Source organism: Trachypithecus francoisi, unplaced genomic scaffold, assembly GCF_009764315.1.
Source record: "Trachypithecus francoisi isolate TF-2019V2 unplaced genomic scaffold, Tfra_2.0 Lachesis_group15, whole genome shotgun sequence".
Taxonomy (NCBI): Eukaryota; Metazoa; Chordata; class Mammalia; order Primates; family Cercopithecidae; genus Trachypithecus; species Trachypithecus francoisi.
Window position 1 is genome coordinate 5480332 of NW_022681460.1, and position 26524 is coordinate 5506855.

The 26524-nt window shown below is 35.7% G+C and overlaps 1 long non-coding RNA gene across 1 annotated transcript; it reads right to left on the reverse strand.

The window, feature by feature from the left end:
* Positions 1 to 2836: 2836 nt before the first annotated feature.
* On the reverse strand, positions 2837 to 23038 carry LOC117097967. Its single transcript, XR_004443118.1, has 3 exons — positions 23023 to 23038; positions 16715 to 16722; positions 2837 to 3008 (listed from the first exon to the last, which is right to left on the reverse strand). It is a non-coding gene; the product is annotated as an uncharacterized LOC117097967 (long non-coding RNA).
* Positions 23039 to 26524: the final 3486 nt, after the last annotated feature.

The following is a 26524-nucleotide window of genomic DNA, read 5'->3' on the forward strand; positions in this document are numbered from 1 at the left end:
GATTGAACTTGATGAAAACCAGGAGGAGCCTGCAAGGCTAAGCGATCTGATTGAGATTTACTTCAGGGGTGACAAATTAGGAAACTGTTTAAAGAGGATTTAAGGAGTACAGTGAGCAAAAAATAAATTTATTTCCTATTGGTATATATTAAATGCAACTTTTTAAACTGTTTGGACTTTCTCATAGCCAGAGTCAGACCAGCTGTGATATTATTGTGGTTTAGAAATGCATTATTAAATATGACTTCAGATACCAGAGGACTGCTACTCCCTTTAGTTACTGCAAAATAAATGGTACCTGTAGCTTTCCCTTTGAATATTGAAACAATTATTTCCCTAAGAGTCTGTGTTTTAAAGAGTCTTCTAAGTAGAAGAATCTGGAGATGATGCATGTGGAATATGCATGGGGGAAATGAATCCTCTCTGTTTCATCCTTGACAGTAACTACAACCAGGGCAAAACAGAGAAGGAGCTATGCTTTTACTTAGCATACAGAAAGCTTCCAGAGAATGCCACTGTCACCCTAAGAATTAGACTAAGTCATAAAATCTACAAATGTACCTTTCCTTGAACCCACCAGAGCGCCGAGTATTTTGTATTATGAAGCCTGAGGAGACCTTCCAAGGACAGCCAGGGTGCACTGGCCGAGCATGGGAGAAAGAGGGGACCAACATATATGTGGACAAGAAGAAATCAGATGCAATTTTAATGAATTCCTAAATGCCAAATGTGACAGTTTAGATTGGAAGCCCAGGATGTGAGAGGAGTCCATGCTTACTCTCAAATGCTTTCTCACAGACCTCCGTTAGGTGCTGACAAGGAAGATCCCAGTAGGGCAGGAGACAGAAGCACCTCTGCTGTGGCCGATGCAGGCATGCTGGCCATCATTGCTGCTTCTGTGCAGCTGAGAAGCATCACCCACTTCCCCAGAACCTTTTTTACACGGAGTGAAAGCTTTAAGGGGCTGTTCAGCTAACCCTCCAACCTCCAGAGCCCATGCCAAGTTCTCTGCTTCTGCAAAAGGAGTTCAAGTGAAAGCCATCTGCAGCTGTGAAAGGGGTTAAAACCCTCCCTGCCCCAGGCCCCAAGCAAGGATTTCCCTAGCAGGGAGGAAGGTAGAATCAAAAGACCTCTACCCCTGGGAGAGGAGGGAGGGAAATTGCCAAGGACCAGGGTTATGCAACAGCACAAGGGAAGTGCCTGCTGGTTCTGGGGTCAGGGGAGGAAGATCCCTACTGCCCAAGAGCCAGCACAGACACAAGGCAGAGCTAGACTGCCACGGGGCTGGGGTCAAGAACACTGAGAAAGCTCAGCTTGCAGCTCCTGAGGGTAGGGCTTGCCCCAAGTTGAGGAAAGATCAGAATGAACTTCTGAAAGCTGATGGTAGAGCTGAAACACCAGGAAGATACCCCTGTCACCTGAGGCCCAACTGCTAAGCACAATGCAGCAATCCACTGCTGAACAAACTTAAATCCTGTGGTGCATTGCAGGTAAGGAAAGCAACAGTGACCTGCATGTCCAACTCAACTGATAAGACTGAGCCAAACATCTACACTAATGGCCTTAGAGAAGAAGAGATATGACCGTATTTGACTATGAATAAAATTTACTTCAGCCTCTACCATTTAATCTATACAGTATCGTAGACTTAATAAAAATTATAAGAAGGATATTAAGCAATGATGGAGAAAAAAATCAAGTGTCAAGAGATAAAGCAATCAACAGAACAAGATTCAGAGAAGACCCAGATATTGGAGCTTTTGGACAGGAACTTTAAAGTATGTTTATTGTGTTAAAAGATACAGTGGAAAGAAATATATAGTTCAACATACATAAACACATGGAGAATTTTAGCAGAACGTTGAAAACTATAAGAATAAAAGAGAAATACTAGAAAAAGCCCCACAATGTCAGACAGGAAGAACTTATTTGATGACTAACCAATAGGCTGAATAGGAAAAAAAAGGAATTAGTATGCTTGAAGGTTAGGTTAATAAAAATTTTCAAACTGAATTACAAAGAAAAAATAATATGAAAGAATAGAATGGAGCATCCAAGGGTCATGTGACAAATCCACATTGTCTGACATAATTGGAATTAGAATTCCAAAAGGAAGAAAGAGGCAAAAGAGCACACAAAGCATAGTGAGTAAACATTTTGTGAAATTAATGAAAGAATCTGAACCACAGATCCAAAAAGCTCAGAAACCTCCCTACCAAAAATGAAACAAAACAAAACCCTCCACAGCTAGACACAACATAGGAAAACTCTAGGAAACCAATGATAAGAGGTCAAAGCACAAAGGAGCCTTACATACAGTGGGGCAGGGAAGACTTACAGCAGTTTTGTCATCAGGAGCACTGGATGGCCAAAGGCAGTGGAACAAATCTTAAACATACTCATAGGGGAGATAAACACAATTAACTCAAAAATCTCTACTCACTAAAAAATCCTTCAGTAATTAAGGTGAAACATAGACTATTGATGAAAAACGAAATTTGAAATAATCCGTTGTCAGTAGACATGTACTAGAAGAAATGTTAAGAAAATTATTTAGGCAGAAGAGCATGAAAGCAGGTGGGGATTTGAATCTAAACACTAGATCATGAGAAACAGTAAAAATAAACATAAAATAGAGTTTGTGTTATCTTTTTTCTATTAACTTTTAGCAAGATTACACCTGCAAGCATCCCCGCTCCAGTGAAGACACCCTACAAATCATCATGATTAAAAGGAGTAAGTATCAAGCATGCTCAATGCAGCTCAAGACACTTTGCTTAGCCACACCCCCACGGGAAACAGCAGTGACTAATATTTAGCAATAAACGAAAGTTTAACTAAGCTATGCTATTGTAGGGTTGGTCAATTTCGTGCGAGCCACCGCGGCCATATGATTGACCCGAGCTAATAGGCATCGGCGTAAAGGGTGTTTTAGATAAATCCAACTAAATAAAGCTAAACTCTTTCTAAACTGTAAAATCCTAGCCAATGTAAAATAAACTACGAAACTAGCATATTGTTTTCTATTATAGGGTGAAAGCGAATGAGTAAAAATACCCCAGCTACTACTATAGTGCTAGAATATAGAGGGTGCTTTCAAAGATAATTGTTTAAATAAAAGTAGTTACAATCTATTAAAGCACTTGTGTCATAGCTAGAAATAAAATTTGTGAAAACAATAGCACAAAGCATGGGAGAGGAAATTGAAGTAAAATGTAAACTTCTTATTCTCTTTGTGAAGTGGTGTAATATTATTTGAAGTTGGACTGTGATAAGTTAACACGTATTTTTCATACCTTAGATCAACCATTAGAGATAAAATTAAATCATAAAATATTCATTCAATCTAAAACAATATAGATAAAGAAGAAAAGGTAACCAAGAATAGATGGGGAAAGAGAAAACAAAGCAGAGTCATACATTTTATTCCAACCATATTAATAATTTTCTTAAATTTAATTGATTCACCAATTTTACTCCTAAATATATGCCCAGTGGAAATGAAAGCTTATGCTTCCACAAAGACTTGCACATAAATACTCATAGGATATAGGATGATTTTATATATTAATGGTCATTACACAACTGTGTACATTTGTCCATACTCATCAACTGTAAAACCTAAAGAGGTATATTTTACCAAGTATAAAATATGTCACATCAAACCTCACCAAAAAATTTCAGACAGACAAAAATGTTATTCCAAGAGCTTTAAAACAGAATAAAATACCAAAACATGGAAATTACTTTGTTTGTTAAAATATTACATACTTTTAAAATTTAGGTTATTTATTCTAGATTTGTTATACTTTTGTGAGGAAATGTAAATTATGAAGCAAATAATTTAATTAAAAATATGTTGACTGCTTCCTAGAAGTTACATATTTATCTTTAAACAAGCCATTGTTAGGAGAAATAAAGAAATAAAATAATTGTGACACATTGTGACAATTAAAATTTTAAAAAATTCTTTTAAATTTTACAATGCATTTTTTCTTTAAAATGAATAAAATATAGATATGTAATTGTAATGTAATATTTCCCTTCTCCCTGATAAAGCTGTTATTAGACAAACATGTTTAATATTTTACGGCATTTTAGAACTGAGGAAGGTAGGTAGTAAATTCAAGAATAAAATACTACATGTTTAATCTTTTAAGTGTACTTTGAATTAATTGACCACTATAGGAAAAGCAGAATAACATTATAAACGCTTTGCTGTATGCATTAGGGTTTGGCCTCTAATGATTTGTTCCTGAAGTGATGTGTCTTCTTTTTTGTCTTAGAACATTTATGTGGATTAATTTTATCACCCCAGCAGTGTAAGCCTCCAAGACTTATAAATTGGGTTTACTTGCCTTAGCTTTTATCAAATATCCGCATCACATTCTAAAAATACAAATAAGGAGTCCCATATGGTGAAGCGTGACCAGTCTCAGATTAGATTAATATTGAATTGTTCTGTTCTTTCATTTTAGAACAAACTGTTACTGATACACGAAAGCCCATTGAAACAACACTGAAAACACTAAGAAAAGAGGTAGTTTCCATGTGTTTGCTTTTGAGATTTGAAATGGACTCTGTCTTTATCATCAATAGCAGGCCACATTTTTAACTCCTTAGGGCTGGGGAATAACACCACGTTCCTTCTCTCAAGTAGTATCCCTAACTGACCATAAAATTCTATATGCAGGCGATTCTCATTTCTCCTTTCAAACGTCAACAGATTCTATATTGCATCTCGGAAAGATGATAAAACATGAAAACCTGGTTTATCTTAGTGGTGAGATGAGACATTTTCACTATTAGCAGTAGAAAATAACACTGATTCTGGATGACAGAGTCTGGGAATCATCCAACACCAAAAACAAAATGGTCTCTAGGAGTAAACCATTGGAAATACGCCCTCAAGGGGGCGGAGCATAGCTCCACACTGCTTAAATCCTGGCTACGCAGTTATTTTCTTCCAAAGCATACAAGTCTGAAAACGGGGAAAAAGAGTAACTCTAAAGTGGAGACACCTGACAAACACTACTGCTGCCCGATGACGGAGGCCAGCCTCAACAGTGACGAGTCATGTGGATAACATGTACCCGTGACAGGATGTGATGAGATTGGCACTTTATCACCATGGCCTTCCTCTCTCAAACCCACAATGCCAGCAAAATGATGAGGAAACCTGAGACAAATCCCAATGGAGCGACACTGTGCACAATACTTGACTAGTATTTGTCAAAATCGTCAAGAACATCAAAAACAAGGAAGACCTGAGAAACCGTCACGGTCAAGGAGACATGACAACTAAATGTAATGTGAAATCCTGCATGGGTCCTGGGACAGAAAAAGGAAATTAGGCAAAAGTATGGGAGTTGGATGAAAGTTAATAATAAAATACTGATATTAATTATTGATTATTAATATAATGATTACTTATTAACAGTCCATTGATATCAGTCCAGTAATTGCAAAACATGTACCATATTAATTTAAGATGTCAATAATAAGAGAAACTGGATGCAGGTATATGAAAAATCTGTATATTTTCCTAATTTTCTGTAAATCTAAAATTGTTCTAAAGTTAAAATCTCATCTAAAAATAAACTTTGGGGAAACAACCATGGTGTGTGTCACTTCTGCATTCTATTTGGTTAATGTCCTTCATGAGTATTAAATCATATCATCTATTTTATTTTGTAATTTTATTTTCATGTATTTTAAATTACATTCGTATTTTCCACATTGCCTCATTTACTTGCTGATGCTCAGTGTTGCTGGCATTAGCTACTGGCAGAAATTGTGTCTCACGCATTGCCCTATCGTCATGACAATATTTGGCATGAAGTGTGAGTACCGTAAGTGGTTTTATTAGTTCGTTTACCTATTTCGAATCACATCTAGAGTCAAAGTGACTCTTAAAGAAGACTGATTACAACTCTGTCTCAGCAACTCAGTGACAGAGGCAAGATTAGAAACCTTATTAGTTGAAATTCCAAGTTATTGAACTTTTTATTATAAACGAACTCAGAAATTAATAACCTTGTTGAATCACATATAGTAATATATAGTTTATAATTAATTCAACTCCTTGAGATGACGTCAACAGGAAACAAATGCTTGTTTCCCGTTGGCATTAAACTTATTAGCTAGTTTTTCAAATGGGATTCAGTTTTCCTCAGAAAGAAATTTATTTAGAGCAGAAACCATTTCAAAGAATCTCCTGCCCCCTCTTTGGAGACGAATTCATTTGTGTTGGCCTATAGGGCACTGTTTTGTGCACTGGGGCATTATCTTAACCTATGTGCCCAAGTTTCTTGAAGGAATAAAATCAGTGTAAAAAAGGAATAATTTTCTTTTTTACATAATGGTCAGAATAAGATCAACAGTTTTCTAATATTAGTTATTAAGGGTTTTAAGGACAATCATTATCAAATGAGCAGTTGTTTAACAGTGTATTACCGAACATCATAAAACAGGATTTGGCTTTTGTTGAATCTGTGGTAGGGTGGCTTTAATTTGATGTGAGATCAGAATTAAACAAAACAAAACAAAACTATCTTTGTCTTACTCTTTCAAGTTAATTATTTCTGAGAAACGGGATGCCCTTTGCTTTAACTAGACATTTAAAACAAAATATTTTGGTAAAATTTTAGCTGACTTATATGTGTTATTGTCAAGTCAGTGCATCAGCAAGGAAGCGACTCCAAGAAGGGAGGGGGCTGAAGGTATTTGCTAGTGGGAAGGTCCTGATCAATTGAGTGCTGTTAGCAAGGGCATTGTTCCCACCAGCACAACGTTAAAAATACTGGTCAAATAACACCTTGTCTTGAATTCATCAGAGATCTGAAATCACAAGGAGAAACAGAACCCCAAAATTTGCTTAACTGGAACAGATGTCAGTGAAATAAGTTGGTCAGAAGATGCAGACAGAAACTCTCAATGAGTTGCTGACGCTGAGTGTGGATTATCCTGAGATGATGAAAACCCTGTAGGTCACGGACGTAGGGGAGGGGATTTACACACTTTCACAGGCACACTTTGCACATTGTCCTTTTCACAAAGGATTTCTCAGACGCCTCTCCAAGCACTCAAGGGGAGCATCAAGGAGAATCCCTAGAAAGCTTCCTCCTGGAGCAGTCTGGGGAAGGGAATGTTCACCACCACAGAAGTTCTGCCCAGAGCCATCTCCATCTTCTCTCCTCAGAAACAACATTTTCAATCTGCAGGGGAAAAAAAGCAATAAAACAGTGGATTGAGGACACTGGTGGAAATCCCACTGAAGATGGAGGAAAGAGAAAAGGATAACAAACAGTCTACCCCTGGGTGATGGGGAGAAATACTGGGCAGCCTCACTTAAACCTGAAGGCTGTAATGCTTGTGAAGACCACACCCTCAGACCCAGAATCACAGCATCTGCTTAAGGGTGAGACTTCCTCACAGCACCAGAAAATGCCCCCTCTGCACAGTCTAGTACCATGCAAAGAAGTGTTGAGAATAAATCGCGTGGAATAGAGCTGGGAGAGCTGCAGGGACAGTCTCTCTGGATAGCAGAGCAAAGGAGATGGCCAATGCTAAGCAGAAAGATGTAACTCATAAGAAAAGAAGTGCTTATGTCTAAGCATTAAAAAAAAAGCTTCAGTAGCTACTGTGTGGCAAAACATGCCCAGCTGGAGGCAAAAGCTTATGAGGCACAACAAAAGGCAAGCAAAAGCACAGTCTGAGGAGAGACAACAATCGTCAGAGCCCATCTCACATGTGACAGAAATGCTGGAAATATCAGATGTGAAGTTTTTGAGAAGCTATTATTAATATGTTTTGTGGGTTGACTGTTTGTGTCCCCACAAAATTCATATGGTGGCAAAGCTCTAATACCCAGTGTGATGGTAATTACAGGTGGGCCTTTGTGAGGCGATTAGGGTGAGATGAAGTCATTGGGGAGGGGGGCCATAATGGGATTAGTCCTTAAAGAAGATGAAGAGCTTGAAGGTTCTCTCTCTGTCTCTCGCTCTCTCTCTGACACACACACACACCACACACACACTTTCTGTCTCTTATATGAGGTCACAGTAAAACTAAAAATCAAAACCAAAACAAAACAGAAACCCCAAAAAGGATACAAAATAAGGCCAGATTAGTCATATTAATTCGAAATGAAATAGTCTACAAAATGAGGACTATTATCAGGGATAAAGATAGACATTACACAATGATAAAATGTCAACTCTACAAGAAAAACGTAACAATTCCAACATAAATCCCTATACCAGCAATTTTGACAGCAGAGATTTTTATGTAGTGCTTGTAAAGGTCACATGTGTTTGGAGCATAAATTCTCATACTTCAGCATTGACACAGCCTTGCCTATTCCTCAAGGTGTCTGTCACCATCACTGTCATATTGCTGATGTCTACCTCAGGGCTGCGACCCGTCCCTGATGTGACTTCATCCTCTGGTTCCCACGTCCACATCTCTTCTATACCCAAATCTTCTTTGCCTCCCTCTTAGATTGACACATGTGATTACATTTAGGCACCAAGGAGATCATCCAGAATAAACTTCTATCTCAATATCCTTGGTTTAATCAGATCCGTGAGGCCATGTGAGGTTCCATCCGCACATTCTGGGAATGAGGATGTGGACTTTTTCGTTTTTCAGCCTCCTTCATTATTACTTCCAATAACTGCTTCTCTCTATTTCTTTGTTGGTTTGTTTGCTTGTTTTATTTATTTATTTATTTATCTATTTATTCAGCTTCTGAGACACCTTTTCCCAACACTTTTTAGCCATATCTTTAATTCCAAAACATTGACATCGATGCTGCTGAGGTTATCTTAGCCAGAACACTTTCCCGGTCTCAGGAAAATCTCTGATTTTCTCCTTTTTGTGCTTCCAGCGTTGTTCCTGACATCTCTCTCTCTCTGGGACAAACAAAGTCATCTTAATGGGACTGGGCTTTAAGGAAAAGTAAAAGGAAGGAAGGAAACAAAGGGGGGACCAAGGAAGAGGAAGGCCTTTGATTCCACGAACCTAATTTTTTTTTCCTGCCATAAATGTTTCCTGAGACAAAGGAGCATATTGTCTGGACCATGTACTTGAAGTGGGAGAAAGGGAAAAAACAAAGAGAAAAGATACAGACACTTTAGTTAGAGGTAGAAATAACAGAGCTAAGTTTAAATCTAGGTTCAGCCCTCGTTGAATGATTTGAGCTTCAAGTATAACACAAAGATAAAAATTCCTACCTCACAAGGCTGTTAAAAAATGATCAGTGACTTGAAAGTACCGTGCAAATATAAATTACTATTGTTTCTATGCAGACGGGAACAAAACAGTCATTAACTTCCTTATTTATTTCTGCTGTCTTTTTATTTCTCATTGTTTTTGACTTGTGACATAGACAGCCATGACTGATTGAGTGGGAATGTATATTTTTTTCTTCTTTTAAAATTAAGGGAACACACAGTTTTAAAGTCAGTTTTTAATTTTCGTGAAATACCAGTAGATGGACCTCTAGTAGATTATCCTGCTGCAAAGCCATGTGAGACTGACCTGAATGAGGCAATTGATTTTTTCATAGCTCCTCATGAAGCCCGTTAGGCAGGTTTCACTGTAGAGTCCATTACTGCAGAGACAGCCATTGGCCCTTTTTATGACTGGCAATATAGAAAGGTTCATTAGCTCCCAGCACCTACACAATGCAGACATCCAGGGCTGAGGGGCCAGGGCAGGCACTGGAGGCACTTTTTTCTTTCTGCTTATTAGCACCTTTTAATGGACAGTAAATCACCACTTTCACGTGTCTGCTCTGAAATCCTCTCCCAAGGAACAAACATGCAAAGGGCATCAGTGACCTGCTCTTCCCCTCTCGGTGTGGTTATTTAAAGCTTACAGTGGCACAGACAGGAAACATTTAGAGAGAGGTGCAGAAGGTCAGCTCCTAGCTTCAGTCCTCCATGACATTGAGATATAACATGAACTAGTCAGTGAGCTGTCAGCTGTCATTCAATGATCCAGTGTCAACTATTTTCCAAATTAAGTATAACTATATTTCCTAGATTTTAAGCTAGATTTTTCTAAATAAAATATAACTGGGGAGATATTTGAATTTAGAAGCATTACTAGAAATTACAAGCTGAGATATCACTTTTCTCCTTAACTGGCATACCAAAGTTGAGGGGAAGTACAATTAAAATTCACTAGTGACATGGGAGCTCCCTAAATAGGTGAGTTCCTCAAATGGTAGGATGGATAACAAAGGCCTGAAACTCCCAGGGACTCTGAGTTTTTAATTTTCATCCTGTAGTTCAACATTGTATTCACTTTAATTATTTTAAAATTATATAGGTAGTTTATCTTCTTTGAAAAAATATAATGTTCAGGATAACAAATAATTATAAAAGTATATATACTGTACATAATTTTAAACATATTTTATTCACATATTTATCCACATATACAATTTTTGTTTATTGTTCCATGTACATTAGGAAGAGCCTTTCTGATTAATGAATTATCATTCTAAATGGATACATAATGCAAATTTGTATGGATTCACCATAAAGTCTCTAGTAAATGTCTTATTGTCTTCAGCTTTCTTTTCTCCTTTTCTTTCTTCTCTCCCTCTTCCTTACGTTTTTGCTGTTTAAATATCAGTGCGGTAAACACACATAAAGTAAGGTATTATGGTGTAGCATCTGTTTTTTCTTTTAAGAACCTTATACTCTTTGAGAGGTAGATGTCAAGGACACAGGCGTTAGCTGATGCCATCGCTTGTGACAATTCTATTCCAAATGGGACCGTGAGAAACATGTGGATTTGCTCTTGAGAACAATATTTACATCCATTTTTTTCTGGGGTTTCTAATAGATTTTGCAATAATATTCTATATTACTTTGAAGATATAATAAATATTCCTGTATTGAACTTTTTAGCAATGTAGAGGAATCATTTTTAAAATTTAGTAATCTTTTAAAGATATTAATATAATATGCTGTTAATATAATATACTATTAATATTGCAGCTTGTCAGCACCATTTATTGAAGAGGGTGTGCTTTCTCTAAAGCATGTTCTTGGAGCCTTTGTTAAAAATTAGTTGGCTGTAAATACATGGACTTACTTCTGGGTTCTCTATGCTGGTCCATTGGTCTATGTGGCTTTTTCTACCAATGCCTTGCTGTTTTGGTTACTATCACATTGTAATAAATTTTAAAGTCAGGCTGTGTACTGATTCTAGCTTTATTCTCTTTCCTTGGGATTGCTTTGGCTACTCAGACAATGTTTTGGTTTTATATATGTTTTAGGATGTTCTTGTCTATTTCTGTGAAAAATATCATTGGTATTTTGATAGGAATTGCACTGAATCTGAGGACTGCTTTGGGTAGTTGGGAAAACTGATTATCTATATACAGAAATGTTAATCTAGACCCCGTCTCTCACCATATAAAATGCCAAATAAAAATGGATTAAAGACTTAAATGTAAGACCCAAAACTATAAAACTATTAGAAGATAACATAGCAGAAACACTACAGGACCAGGACATTGGTCTAGGCAAAAATTTTGTGGCCAATAAGACCCCGGAAGCATAGACAACAAAAACAACAATAGACAAATGAGACTTATTTAAACTGAAAATCTGCACATCAAAGAAAAGCATCCATAGAGCGAAGAGAGAGCCTGTTGAATGGGATAAAATATTTGCAAACTATTCATTAGAATGCTTACAGAACTCAAAGCAGTCAACAAGAAAACAAGCAAATAAACAATTCTAATGAAAATGAATAAAGGATATAAATAGATACATCTCAAAAGAAGACATACAGATGGCCAACAAGTATTCAAACATGCTCAGTGTCACTGATCATCAGAGAAATGCAAATCAGAACCACAGTGAGATGTCAATTTAGCCCAATTAGAATAGCCATCATCAAAAACAAAAAAATACCAGATGCTGGCAAGGATGCAGAGAAATGGGAACTCTCATAGACTTTGATGGGAATGTAACTTAGTAGTCATTATAGAAAACAGTATGGAGGTTTCTCAAAAAAACTAAAAATAGAATGACCACACAATCAACAGCCCCACTACTGGATATTCATCCAAAGGAAAAGAAATCAGTATATCAGAGGGAAGCATGCACTCCGTGTTTTTGCAGCACTATTCACAATAGCAAAGATATGGAATCAATTTCAGTGTCCAGTGGATGAACAGATAAAGAAAATGTGGTATATTTACACAAAGAATTACTCTTTTGTCCACACAAAAGAATGAAATCATGGTATGCAACAACATGGGATTTTCAGAGAACTAGAAGTCACTGTGTTAAGTATAAGAAGCCAGACACAGAAAGACAAATATCACATGCAGTTATTCATATATGGGAATTAAAAATGTAGATTTCATGGAGGTCGAGAGTATGATGATCGTTACTACAAGCCAGGAAGAATGTGGATATATGGAGGGCGGATAAAGAGAAGTTTGGTCATGGGTACAAACACACAGTTAGATAGAATGAATATGTTCTAGTGTTTCATAGTAGAGTAGGGCGACTATAGCTAACAACAATACATTGCACATTTCAAAATAGCTAGAAGTGAGGACTTGAAATGTTCTGAATGCATAGAAATGATAAATGCTCACGGTGATGGATATCATCACTTGACTTGATCATCACACATGGTACACATGTCACAAAATGTCAAATGTACCCCATATATATGTACTATTATGTATCAATAAAACATTTTTTAAATTACAGGTTTTTAGATATTAACATTAATATCTTTTTATTTATAGGTACTTTTAAAACATAGTTATAATCTTTTCAGTCATTTTTTAAAGTGGATTGTACATGAGTCAAAATTGACTAAGTTTGCCTTAAAGCAGCTTAATCTACCATATCTCTATATAATGCCCTTTTTATTTTATACTTGAATTAGGTTGTCTGTCATTGTTACTTTTACATGTCATTTTAAACTGTTTCTGAGTATTCATTGTTCATGAACTAGAAAAAGATGTTTTGGGGATGCTATGCAGATTAATTTGATTTACTTTGGCTACTTTGCTAATGGTATTAGTCCCTGGTTTCTTTGAAAATAATATTTTATTAAGACCAGTAGAAGACTTTATATTCAAGCGGTTAGATTTGAATATATAAACCTGCTTTCTGTATAAAATTAAGAACAAGTTTTGCAATAAAAATCAGTTATTTTGTTTGTAAAATGGGAATAATACTTATTTTTCAAGATTTGTGTGAAAATCATCTGGAATAAAATATATAAAAGCATCCAATATCATATAGGACCTAATTTACAAGAAAGGATTAAATAATTTTTTCTCTTACTTTGAAAAAAAAATAGATTCTTTCATTGAGAAAATCAGTTGATTTAATTTGATTTGATCAGTGAATTCATTCAAATCAACTTGGTCATGTTATATTGCTGTGAAGATTCATCTTCACTTTAAAATTTTTGGAAGAAGAGAAATTAAGATGTGGATGCCATTTCTAGTTCTTTACTTGACTGAGTTTGATCTTTGATAAAATTTGTTTAATGGGTACTATTTCTAATTTGAATTATTTAATTAGGTGATTCCTAAATGAAAGAAAATGCAATTGTTTCCTCAGGTCAATGCTTTCTAACTTAAACTCTTTAGTACATTTCAATATTCTGCTTTTTTTCCTACAAAATTGATTTTTTTTCTTTTTTCTTTCGTTTTTTGCAGACAGAGTTTCGCTCTTGTTGCCCAGACTGGAGTGCAATGGCGTGATCTTGGCTCACGGCAACCTGGCAACCTCTGCCTCATGGGTTCAAGTGATTCTCCTGCTTCAGCCTCCTGAGTAGCTGAAACCACAGGCACGCACCACCACGCCCAGATAATTTTTGTATTTTTAGTAGAGATGGGGTTTCGCCCTATTGACCAGGCTGGTCTCCAACCCCTGACCTCAAGTGATCTGCCTGCCTCGGTCTCCCAAACTGCTGGGATTACAGGTGAGAGCCACCGTGCCTGGCCGGCTGTCTTTTCACTAAGGTAGCTTGTGAGTCCTCCTAACACATAGTACAAGTAGCCAAAAGACACATTAGATGACAAAATGATGTTAGGAAAAGGGCAACTCTCTCTCTCTTTCTCTGAACTGATAGAGTGAAAGGTGTAAAAACACCTATTCATATTTATTGCCACGCATTATTCCTCAGCCTCTATAGTCTAACTTTTTTTTTATCCCTGGGGCCACATGATCTAATATTTATGAGATGAGTCTCACACCATTTCGATGATTAACTGTAGCCATATGTGGAAGACATTTGTTATATTTAGCTCAAAAGCATAGCATTTGATTTAAGTGGAACTGATTCTGAGATTTGCTTTTCTGCCTTCTTGTCCTGAGTTAAAATGTTTTTTGGTCTCCAAGTCTTTCTACGATGTGGATGTGCCTCACTCTAAATAAATGCTTCCCCTGCAATCCAGGCTAAATTCTGGGCCTGAATGTTAACCCTGTGTGGAGCCCTGAGGCTGGTCTTCCTTCATGCCATTGGTGAAATCACCTGATGCCCATCTAACTTCACACAAAACAGTACATTGGGCTGGAATCTCTGCTACTGACTGGACTGCTGTTCCTTTTTTATCAGACTCTTTGGAGAGCTGGTCTTCCCGTGTGAGTGAGCCACTCCCGCTCATGTCTGCAGGACACCAGGAAACGCTTCTAGTCCCTGTGGTTTGTCCCTCCTTCTGTTTCTTGTTATGTCATAGTTAATATTGGTCACCTCGATTTTACATTCAGTGTCCATTTTAAACACTGCATCTTTACATCTAGTTTTCTGTTTTGTAGATGATGATTTTATTCCCCCAAAGACATGTTAATCTAATAAAGATGAAAACCCATTCCTACTATCAGAAGGAAAAGTGAACTCTTTTAGGTATTCTTGGAAAGTGAAGTTATGTGATACTGTGGTAATTTTCTTTGTTATAGAATTACAGAATTCCCTGGTAAATTTGGAATCGGTACAATGCATGGTAAAGTTAGAGCTAATTTCTTAAAAAAAAGAAAAAAAAAGAAAAAAGTAAGACTACTAGAACTTCCAGTTTCAGCTTTAAAATATCAAGAGTGTGGAAGTTTCTACTCTTAACCTTACAACAAGAAAACTTAACAAAGTCAATGTTAGGAACTTTTATTGCATCGCTCAAAAAAGTGAGATCCCAGGGCAAATTACCACCCCACAATCTGGAGAAACAGGAGAATCTAGAGTTACAGCTGAAACAGACTTACCTGGAGCACAGATGCCAGCGACATAAGCTGGCAGGAACACTTCAGGAAGGTGGAGGCTAAGAAACAATTTTGAAGGTCATGGTCCAGAGACTCAGACCCATGAAAAGACTGAGATTTAATCATGAGATTACAGGATGCTTTCCGTTTCCAGGCCATGCCACCACACCAACAGAGAGAGCTTTAGTAGGTTAACAGCAGACTACAGCTGAAAGAGCTGTGAATTGCCAAGTCTCTCTGAGGGAAAGTACTCAGGGAAGCCCGGAGTCAACAGGCAGACAAAGACACTACACGAATTTGAGATCTTTGGGACCTACAGCTACATCAAATTAAACACAGCCCAATTCCTTCCCATTAGTGAAGTAAACAATACCTCAGATCCTATTGCCAGGTACTTTGTGTCTGGATTTCACTGAAAAATTACAAGATACACTAACAGCAAGGGAAGACACAATCTAAAGACAGGAAAAAACGTCAGAACCAAACACAGATGTTGAAATTATCAGACAGAGAATTTAAAATAAGTGTGATTAATATGTTAAGGACTTTTGTGAAAAAAAACCAGACAATATCCAAGAATAAAGAATAAAATAAGTGGAAAGATGGGAATGCTAAAAATATTTTAATATGGTAGAAATAAAAAAGTAAAGGGTGAGCTCATCAATAAACTCATCATAGATGAGGAAATACTTAGTGAGTTTGAAGATATGTCAATATAAACTTCCCAAACTGAATTGCAAAGAGAGAAAATAATTAAAAATAAACAGCAGAGAATATGCAGGAGCTGTGGGACAGTAACATATGGTAATTGGAGCACGAGAAGAAGAAGAAAAATCTTACAGAATATAGAAACTACTCTCACTAATAAGAGCCAGAATTTTCCAAGATCATTCACAGACATTATACCTCAGAACCAGAAACTCGAAAACACTATTCAGGCCAAATACCAGACATTTTACACCTACACATAATATGTTCAAACATCAGAAAACCAATGACAAGGAGAAAATATGAAATAGAGAAATATAAAACATGTTATCTATAGAAAAAAAAGAACTGTATTGGACTTCTCATCAGAAACCATGCAAGTAAGAAGATACTGAAAACTGGCTGGGCATGGTGGCTCACACCTGCAATCCCAGCACATAGGGAGGCCCAGGCAGGCAGATCACTAGAGGTCAGGAGTTCAAGACCAGCCTGGCCAACACGATGAAACCCAGTCTTACTAAAAATACAAATATTACCCAGATGTGATGACGGGCACCTGAATCCCAGCACATAGGGAGGCAGAGGCAGGAGAATCACTTGAACCTAGAAGGCGGAGGTTGCAGTGAGCCAAGATCATACCATGGCACTCCAGCCTGGGTGACAGAGAGATTCTGTCAAAAAAAAAAAAAAAAGAGGATACTGAAAACGATTTAAAGTATTGAAAGGAAAAAAGGAAAAAATACATCAACCACCTGGATTTCTATATCAAGCAAAATTATACTTCAAAAGTGAAAGGGAAATAAAGACTTTCTTAGACAAACAAAAATTAAGAAAATTCATTGCCAGGAGACTACACTGAAAGAGATATTTAAAAATATTTTCAAGGAGAAGGAAAATGACATAGGTCACAAAATGAGGTCTATGTAAGGAAATGAAAAGCATCAAAGAATGAATAAGTAGAGGGAAAAACAATCTTTCATTTTTCTTACTCTTAAAGACCTAATTCTACTAATCCCAGACTGTTTGGTCAACATAATAATAATAATAATACCAATGCATTGCATGATTATAGTACAAAAATAAGTGGAATGATCACCACAACATTACAAAGGATGGGAGAGAGGAGTTAAGAGTACTTGGTTATAAGGTACCCGTATGACCCAATAAGTAGTATAGCATTATTTGAAAGTGGAGTTAAATTCCTTGTGAATGTATATTATAAACTCTAAGTAGCTACTAATTTGTTATAAAAGGTAAAATTGATATGTTGAAAGAGGAGAAAAAATGGAATCACATAAAATTCTCCATTCAGACTAGTGAAATCAGATTATTGGGGAAGATAAAAAATAAACAAAGACCAAGGGCACGGAATAGAAACATAGCACATATTAATATAAATATATCAATAATCACTTTAGATGTGAATGATTTCAATACACCAATCAAAAGACAGAGACCGTCAGAGGAGATAAATAAAAATAAACACAAGGACAAACTATATATTATCCAAAATAAGTCCATCTTAATTACAAAGACATAGATCCATTTAAGGTAAAGGGGTAAACAAAGCTACGTGTCCCAGCCCAATTCTTTTTAAAGCCAGAGTGACTACATTAATTGCGGACATAGCAGTCTTCAGAACAAGAAAATGTATCAAGGATACAGAGGGAAATGCATTATGATAAAGTGGTCAGTTTTCCAATAAGTGATAACAATTTTAAAGGTGTATACACCTAGCAACAGGCCACAAAATACATGAGGCCAAACCTGATGGAACTTCAGTAAAAAACAGACAAATCCACTATTATACCTGGAGATATAAACACCTGTTACAGCAATTAATAGGTCAAATAGACAGAAAATCAGTAAATATATAGTTGATCTGATCAGTACCATCAATCAATTTGATTTAATTGAAGTTTATGGAATACTTCATTCAATATTGGTAGGATGCACACCCCTCTTGAGGTCTCATAAAACATTGATTAATATTGACAACATTCTAGATGAGAAAACATATCCTATCAAATTTTTAAAAAGAATTATATAAATTATATTCTTAGACAGCAAAGGAATTTAACAAAGACTTGTGTATCAGAAATAATTGAGAAATCTTTAGATTTAAAGATTAAATGACTTGTTTCTAAATAACACCCAGGTTAAAGAGGAAATCTTAAATAATTTTTTGAACTAAATGACAATGGAAATAAAACATCAGATTTTGTGGACTACATCAAAAGCAATACCTAGAGAAAAACGCATAGCATTAAATGCTTGTATTAGAAAAGAAGAGAGATCTAAAATTAATAAAACAAAATTCTAGCTGAGGGAAGTAGAGAATGTGGATCATCGTAACCCTGAAGAGATGCAGAAGAATGTAATTGATAAGAATTGAAACACAGAGCAAGTAAATTGAAACAGGATGAAAATAGAGCAAATCAACAAAACTAGAGCTGATTCTTCGAAAATATCAACAAAATTGAGAATACACAAATTACCAATGTATGAAATGAAAGAGGTATTTTCTCTACTGATTATATTGGCATTCCAAGGATAATAAAGGAATACTTGAAAAACTGTATGCTGACAAATTTGGTAACTTGGATGAGAAGGATCAACTTTGTGACAGACACAAACTTCCATACTCCCACAAGGAGAAACTGGTAATATGAGCAGGTCTATTTGAAACCCTATTATGAAATTGAATGAATAATTAGTAAATTAAAAAAAAAGCACTAGGCCAGATATTTTTACTGGTAAATTTTACTAAATATTGAAGAAAGATATTATACTAATTTTCCATTAAGCTTTCCAGAAAAAGAGACACATAAGAAATACTCTTTCAACAAGGCAACCATTTCTCCACTATCAAAATGTGATAAATGCATTAAAATGAAAGAAAACAACAGACTAATATATCTTATGAACAAAGATGTAAAAATCCTTAGCAAAACTGCAAATCAAGCCGAATGAAGTATACAAGGAATTACATACCATGGCCACATGGGAGATATTCCAGAGATGCAAGGCTAGTTCAGCATTCAAATATAAGTCAATGTAATCTACCACATCAACAGGCTAGAGAAGAGAAAAAATATTGCATGATCATACCAGTAGATAAAAAAGGCATTTGACAAAATGCAATATTGATTTGTGATAGAAACTCAGCAAGCTAGAAATACAGATAAATTTAATCAACATGATAAATAATACTTACAAACATCTTTTAGCAAAGATTATCTTAATATTTAGAAACTAGATGTCTCCCCTTAAGAAAGGGAATACACGGTGGCTCAAGCCTGTAATTCCAGCACTTTGGGAGGCCGAGACGGGCGGATCACGAGGTCAGGAGATCGAGACCATCCTGGCTAATACGGTGAAACCCCGTCTCTACTAAAAATACAAAAAACTAGCCGGGCGAGGTGGCGGGCGCCTGTAGTCCCAGCTACTCGGGAGGCTGAGGCAGGAGAATGGCGGAAACCCGGGAGACAGAGCTTGCAGTGAGCTGAGATCCGGCCACTGCACTCCAGCCTGGGCGACAGAGCGAGACCCCGCCTCAAAAAAAAAAAAAAAAAAAAAAAAAAAAAAAAAAAAAAAAAGAAAGGGAATACAGCAAAGACTTCCATTTTCAATGCTCCTATTCAGCTTTGTACTGGTGATAAGTAAAGGAAACAAAAGGTGTGTGTATTGAAGAGAAATCAATGTTTACATGATAATCTATGTACAACATTCAAAGTACTTACAAAACGCACACAGACACACACTCACACAGAAATCAATCCCTGGGACTGGCAAGCAAGTATACCAAGGCCACAGGATTATAACGTCGATTAGTTTACTCTAGACTAAAAATTAATCCTTGGAGTTTAAAATTTAAACAATAAAATTTGCACCACCACATTATTACCAAATGAAGTACTTGGTATACATCTTACAAAATAAATACAGAATTTATATGTGAAAGCTACAAAATTCTGAGGAAGAAAATCATTGAAGGTATGAATACATGGAGAGAGGTTTTGTATCAATGAATTGTAAGTCTCAATATTGTTCAGACATTAATTGTTGCCAACCTGATCTATGTATTCAATGAAATTCGAATCAAAATATCGGCAAGTAACTTTGTAGATATCAGTAAACTCATTCTCATGTTTATATGGTACAGGCAAAAGACCTAGAATAGCCACTACAGCATCAAAGAAGAACTTTGGAGGAGCAACCCTACCCTATTTCAACATTTCCTATAATATTACAATGATCCAGAGAGCATATAAATGGTGGACACATGGACACATAGATCAATGGGACAGAGCAGAGATCCCAGAAATGAACTGCCACAAATAATGTCAAGGACTGAAGGCAATCCAATGCAGAAAGAATAAATTTTTCAATAAGTACTGCTGGAAAAATTAGCTGTTCATAAGCAAAAAAAAAAAAAAAAAAAAGAAAGAAAGAAAGATTACACCTTTTACAAACATCAAATATAAATGATTCCTAGATATAAATGTAAAGTGCAAAAATACAAAACTTCTAGAAAACACAGGTAAAATGTAAGAGAACTAGATTTGTTGATTTGTTTTCGATGTAACAGCAAAAATACAATCAAAGAAAAACATTGACAGATTGTACCAAATCACAATAAAAAACCTGTGCCCTTCTAAGTGCACTTTTAAGAAAATGAAAAAGTAAATAACTGATGGAGAGAGAAAATCCCAATATACATATATGATAAAGGTATTTGGCCAAGTGTGGTGGATCATGCTTGTAATTCCAGCGCTTTGGGAAGCCAAAGCAAGAGGATCATTTGAAACCAGGAGTTTGAGACCAGCCTGGGCAACAAAGTGAGACACAATCTCTACAAAGAATTTTAAAAAATAATAGATACGGTGGCATATGCCTATGGGGCTAATTCCTCAGGAGTCTGAGGTAGGAGGAGTTGAGCCCAGGAGTTGGAGGCTACAGTGAGCTATGATTGTGCCACTGAACTCCATCGTAGGTGACAGCAAGACCTTATCTCTCAAAAAAAAAAAAAAAAAAGTGTTCAAAATATACAAAAAATATCTAAAACTAAGAAGAAACCAAAAGATATGAACAGAAATCTCATCAAAGAAGACAGGCAGATAGAAAATAATCACGTGAAAAGATGCGCAACATTATTTGTCATTAAGGAATTGCAATTTTGAAAGAGCTTGTGCAGGGAAACTCTCATTTATAAAACCATTAGGTCTAGTGAGACTTATTCACTACCATGAGAACAGTTTGGGGCACGACCTGCCCCATGATTTCATTACCTCCCTCTGTGCCCCGCTATGACACATGGGAATTATGGGAGCTACAATTCAAGATGACATTTGGGTGGGGACATAGCCAAACCATGTCGCCTAGAAATATAGAGTTTGGGACCTGCAATTTTTATTTATTATAGTATGCCAATTTAGAAAACACTTTCCTATTTCAATCTTAAAATTTTAAAAGGAATTCATAATATGTATCCCAATCTTTAACTCACATCAGTTTTCTAGTTATTCTATTTTGATTATTAATGTCTTTTTTTTGCCACAGAAATATGGGCAATATTTTAGTTTTCCTCTTTGCTTAATCTCTGCCTCTTTGCCTTTTACCTATACCAGGGTTGTCAAATATCCTATGAAGTGCTGTCATTCACATCTCTTAGTCTCCTGATGAAATAAATATCAAGATTTCTGTTTTCAAGAACTAAAACTTTAAAAAATTATTTGATGTTTCTTCATTTGAAGAAAATCTACTTAAGATGTTTAATGCTTTGGTATATTTTGATGACAGAATATTATTGTCTGGCCAGCATAAACAAATGGAAGTAAATGTATTAAGACTTATCAAAAAGTTTCCAAACTAAAAAATAGTTGGAAGTCTGGAAGCTACTAAACTATTTTAGGGATCCTTCTATTTGCCTCAAATAGAATGGGTGACTGAGTAAAATATAACAAAATTATTTTTGAGTCTATATTGAAATAAGAGTTGTATAATTTTAGGATTATAGATAAAACTTAAAGTCAGAGAAATGTGTGATACCTCAGGAGAATTTATACCAAATATAAATCTTAACCACAAGTATTGTGTCTTTAATGCCATATTGGGAGAGAAGTCTGTGCAATAGGCTCCATGTGAACAATAAAGTGAAATGTGAGATTAAAGTTAAAATGGATAGAAAAAAATCTAGTAAGTACAGCACACAAAATAAAATGCTATAAATGAGTTATATATATTATAAATATTAATAAATGGAGTAAAATAACTAGAATAAATAAACTATATTATTATGAAACTTTTAAAAAATTATTAACATCAGTCCTTCTCAACCTCTTTCAAATTCATTTTGTGATGTCACCATATTCTGATACCAAAGCCAAAGCTACTAGAAGAAAAAATTTTAGACCAATGTCCATGATGAACATTGATGCAAAATTCTCAACAAATGCTAGATAACCAAATTCATTAGCGCATTAAAATAATATACACCATAACCAACTTGAATTTGTTACTGGAAAGCAAGGATGGTGACTCAGCCCATTTTGTGCTATTATAGCAGAATACCAGAGACTGGGTAATTTATAAAGAAAAGAACATATTTCTCACAGTTCTGGAGCCTGGGAAGTCCAATATCAAGGTGCTGGAATCTGGTGAGAGATTTCTTGCTGCATCATCTTATGGGAAGGGATGAGAGGGTGAGAGAGATAAAAGGGAACCAAATTCATCCTTTTATAAGAAATTTACTCATGCAATAATGCCATTAATCCCTTTATGAGGGCAGAGCCTTAATGGCCTACTCACCTTTTAAAGGTCTCATCTTTTAATATTACTACAAAGGCAGTTACATTTCAGCATGTGTTTGGGAGGGGACACAGAGTCAAACCGTAGCAGATGGTTAAACATGTAAAAATCAATTAGTGTAAGGTACCACATCGAGAGAATGAAGGTCAGAAACCACATAATCATCTCAAAACAAGAATTTTATGCAGAGTAAGAATTTGATAAGATTTGACTCCCTTCATAATGAAAACTCTCAAACTAGGAATTAAACAAAATACCTCAACATAATAGAGGCTATATATGAAAATCACATGGATAACATTACACTTAACAGGGAAAAATGGAAAGCCATTCCTCTAAGATCAGGGACAAGAAGGGGATTCCCACTCTCACTACTTCTATTCCAATAACACTGGAAGTCCTAGTCAGAGCAATTAGGCAAGACAAAGAAATAAAAAGTATAGAAATTGAAATTGCAGAAGTAAAAGTATCTCTGACAGCAGATGACATAATCCTATGCATAGGAAACTCCAAAGAGTCCACAATTAGTTATTATAATTAATAAATGAATTCAGCAAAGTTGTAAGATCTGAAATCAACATGCAAAAATCAGTCACATTTCTATAAACTAACAATGGATAATCCAAAAAGGAAATTAGGAAAGCAATAACATTTACAGTGGCATCAAAAAGAAAAAAGTACTCAACAATAAACTTAACCAAAGAGGTAAAAGATGGACACTGAAAACTACAAAGCATTGCTGAAAGAAATTAAAGACACAAATAAATAGAAAGACATTCTGTGTTCACAGATTGAAAAACTTAATATTGTTAAAATGTTCATTCTACCCAAAGTGATGTACAGATTCAACACAATCCAAGTCATGAGTGAACTCTCATTCACAATTGCTACAAAAAGAATAAAATACCTAGGAATACAACTTACAAGGGATGTGAAGGACCTCTTCAAGGAGAAATACAAACCACTGCTCATGGAAATAAAAGAAGACCAAACAAACAGAAAAACATTCCATGCTCATGGATAGGAAGAACTAATATTGTGAAAATGACCATGCTACTCAAAGTAATTTACAGATTCAGTGCTGTACCCATCAAGCTACCACTGACTTTCTTCACAGAATTAGAAAAAACTACTTTAAATTTCATATGGAACCAAAAAAGAACCCATATAGCCAAGACAATCCTAAGCAAAAAGATCAAAGCTGGAGGCACCACACTATCTGACTTCAAACTATACTACAAGGCTACAGTAACCAAAACAGAATGGTTCTGGTACCAAAACAGATATATAGACCAATGGAACAGAACAGAGGCCTCAGAAATAACGCCACACATCTACAACCATCTGATCTTTGACAAACCTGACAAAAACAAGCAATGGGGAAAGGATTCCCGATTTAATAAATGGTGTTGGGGAAACTGGCTAGCAATAGGTAGAAAACTGAAAATGGACCCCTTCCTTACACCTTATACAAAAATTAACTCAAGATAGATTAAAGACTTAAACGTAAGACCTAAAACCATAAAAACCCTAGAAGAAAACCTAGGCAATGCCATTTAGGACATAGGCATGGGCAAAGAAATTCATGACTAAAACACCAAAAGCAATGGCAACAAAGCCAAAATTGACAAATGGGATCTAATTAAACTAAAGAGTTTATGTGCAGCAAAAGAAACTACCATCAGAGTAAACGGCAACCTACAGAACGGGTGAAAACTTTTGCAATCTGTCCATCTGACAAAGGGCTAATATCCAGAATCTACAAAGAACTTAAACAAATTTTCAAGAAAAAAACAAACAACCCCATCAAAAAGTGGGCAAAGGATATGAACAGACACTTCTCAAAAGAACACATTTATGTGGCAAACAAACAAAAAAAAGCTCAACATCACTGGTCATTCGAGAAATGCAAATCAAAACCACAATGAGATACCATGTCATGCCAGTTAGAATGGTGATCGTTAAAAAGTCAGGAAACAACAGATGCTGGAGAGGATGTGGAGAAATAGGAACACTTTTACACTGTTGGTAAGAGTGTAAATTAATTAAACCATTGTGGAAGACAGTGTGGTGATTCCTCAAGGATCTAGAGCCAGAAATACCATTTGATGCAACAATCCCATTACTGGGTAGATACCCAAAGGATTATAAATCATTCTGCTATAAAAACATATGCATATGTATGTTTAATGCAGCACTGTTCACAAGAGCAAATACTTGGAACCAACCCAAATGCCCATCAATGACAGATTGGACAAAGAAAATGTGGCACATATACACCATGGAAAACTATGCAGCCATAAAAAAGGATAAGTTTATATTCTTTGCAAGGACATGAATGAAGCTGGAAACCATCATTCTCAGCAAACTAACACAGGAACAGAAAACCAAACACTGCATGTTCTCACTCATAAGTGGGAGTTGAAAAATGACACAGGGAGGGGAATATCACACACTGGGGCCTATCAGGGAGTTGGGGGCTAGGAGAGGGATAGCATTAGGAGAAATACCTAGCATAGATGACAGGTTGATGGGTGCAGCAAACCACCATGGCACGTGTATACCTATGTAACAATGCTACATGTTCTGCACATGTACTCCAGAACTTAACGTATAATAAAAAAATTTTTAAAAATGAATAAATGACAATTTAAAAAGTTCTATGGCATTTTTTTTGAAAAAAAATTCATAGAAAAATAAAATTCATATGGAAACTCAAAGGACCCAAATATCAAAATCCTACTATTTTGGAAGGAGAAAACATGTTTTTACAATGTTATGCTTTAACTGTATATTCTGCACATTGAGTACTATATAAACATTTCCTTGGGATATAAATATTTGACTTGGGCAATATTATTTTGTCTGAATTTATTTGAAGATATAGATATACAACTTAGCTATTCTGCATATAAATATCTAAAAATATACCAAAAATTGAGAAAGCAAACGAAGCTGTAGACTTCACTGTTTTTGATTTCAAAACACACTACAAATTTACAATAATCAAAACAGTAAGGTACCTGTATAAAGACAGACATATAGACCAATTAAACAGAATGGAGAGCACAGAAATAAATCCTCACATATATTGGTCAAATGATAGCTAGTAAGGGTGTGAAGAATATACAGTGGGAAAAAGATAGTCTCTTCAACAAATGGTGTTGGCAAAACTGGATATCTACATGCAAAAAAAAATGAAGTTGGAATTTTACCTTATGCTATATGGAACAATTAACTCAAAATGGATTAAAGACCTAAATGCAAGACATGAAACTATAAAATTCTTGGAATAAAACATCTGGGAAGCTTCATGACATTGGATACAGCCACAAATGTTTTGATGTGATCCTAACAGCACAGGCTATAAAAGCAAATATAGACAAATGAGGCAATATCAAATTTAAAATCTCTGCAAAGCAAAAGAAACAGCAATGTGGCAGGAAATGAAAGACAATATTTGTTACTATTTTTAGATAAGGGTTTAATATTCAGAACATATAAGAACTCCTATAACTCAAGAACAAATAAATGAATAAATTATAAAATGGGCAACGGGCTTAAGTAGACCTTTCTCCAAAGAAGGTGTGCAGATGGCTAACAAGCAAGTGAAAAGATGTTCAACATCATGAATCATCAGGGAACTGCAAATACAAATCTCAAGGAGATAGTACTGCACACCTCTTAGGATGGTCACTATAGAAACAAAACAAAACAACAACAACAAAAAAACAAACCTAGAAAATAACAAG